The sequence below is a fragment of the Etheostoma spectabile genome, chromosome 14 (genome assembly GCF_008692095.1).
Source record: "Etheostoma spectabile isolate EspeVRDwgs_2016 chromosome 14, UIUC_Espe_1.0, whole genome shotgun sequence".
Classification (NCBI taxonomy): domain Eukaryota; kingdom Metazoa; phylum Chordata; class Actinopteri; order Perciformes; family Percidae; genus Etheostoma; species Etheostoma spectabile.
The window spans coordinates 22,928,043-22,929,983 of NC_045746.1; positions in this window are offsets into that span (position 1 = coordinate 22,928,043).

The following is a 1,941-nucleotide window of genomic DNA, read 5'->3' on the forward strand; positions in this document are numbered from 1 at the left end:
CACACACACACACACACACACGCGATGTGGCAAGATCGGAAAAAAAATCTATTCAGTGATCAAGTTCCTGAGATGCAGTTCAAAGCTCTGAAAACCCTATAAGTGGAACTTTGAGTTACAATTGTTTTGTCTCAATCTCCAAAGGTGCATGCTGCCCTTCCGAGTTGAAACAGGGTGATATCATGCAAGTTAAACATATTCCATAAAACTTAATATCATGGTTGATTCATTCAGGCTACCTATCAACCCTATTGTAACTTACAAGACAGAAATTCGGTCACAACTTTCATGGACATTGTCCAGAAGACTTTTATTGAGCATATACAGTATGAGATTGATACTTCACATCACACTTGTTAGCAATTAGAGAATAATAACGTTGGTGCAGTAACATGCAGTACATTGTTAAGTTACATATACATTCACATAACTTGCACTTATGTTGATCATATAATTGCATAAATAACAGGATATTTCTTCCTGACAGATTAATTCAATAGCAATTTTATTTGTAGTGTCAAATCACACCTGAAGTTATATCACGACACTTTTTAGATAGAGTAGGTCTAGGCCACACTCTGCTTTACAGAATCCTAGTCTTGCATTGCCAGACCTATTTCCACATAATTTAGAAAGATTAAACAATTTCCTAAAGAACAAGCATTTGGTGCGACAGCAGCGAGGAAAAACGTCCTCTAAACAGGCAGAAACCTCAGACAGACCCTGACTCTTGGTTGGCGGCCATCTGCTTTGACCCGTTGGGGAGTAAGAGACTGAGACTGAGAGTAAGAGAGCGACACACAGAGAGATCTGTAAATATTGACAACGATCTTGACAAGGATGACCCTCTGCTCACTATCAAATACTGCACCAATCAAAAGGTCACGGTCCAGTGGAATGAAGCATTCTTCCTGTTAAAAAGCAGAAGTGGACACCAAGACGATCATTTTCCCCTGTGACAGTAAAGATGATGAGAGCCCAACAGAGAACCCTACTAGCTTGTCCATACCTGGCCCTCCCACACCTGCCAGCTCCACCACACAGCTGAAGGAGTATGGCCCTGATGAAGCTGAACTTTGTTGACTTTAAAGAGTTGACCCAGGCCAGGCTGTGTGACCCCCCAAAACAATACCATGCAGCAGCTTCAAGAGAAGCTCCAGCAGCTCAAGAGAGCTAGCCAGACTTTGACATCTGACCTCAGGGGAAGTGTAGTGGCACTAAAACAGAAAAACAGTGTGATCAGTGCTGAGTTAGCCAAAGGATGCTGAGGATAGAGAAGGGAGCTCCACCAGGCAAGTCCAACACCTGGCAGAACAACTCCTAGAAGTCCCAATGTCAACTATAACTACTCCCTGTCATTATCCCAAACCCCTGCTTTGTCTTTTTCCTACCGTCTCTGCTAGGCTCCCAGCCCAACAACATCCTGGCACCTCCTGATTCCCCCACACAGCTATCTGCCAACCACCAGCTCCGCCAATCCCATCTTCAAGTGGTACTGTTTGCTGACTAAAATAGGAATTTCCTGGACACAAAAATGCTTTTTCCAGAAGAAAAAGAAAGTCCCAAGTCCCAGGAAAGTGCTTTTAAAACACTGAAACACTGCTGGCCAAGCAATGAAGCTGTTGAAAAGGGAGACCCTTAGGAAGTCTACATATTTCTGCTTCTAACTGGAGATCTGAATGGACGAACAGGAATTGAACCTGATGACATCTACCCACAGGGAAGCAATCATGTTTTTAGTCTGGCCCCCCTGTTTACCACACCAACCATCACCCGCCAAAGCAACCCTGGACTCTGAAATAAAACAAAGTGGCAGGGAGATGCATCTCCGTCGGCCCCTAGGCCTGTACATAGTCAATATCAGGATCAGAGGGGACTCACATACTCCTCAGCTCTTGGGTCTAGTGTGGTAGTGCATTCACTGTAAGATTGCACCCCCCC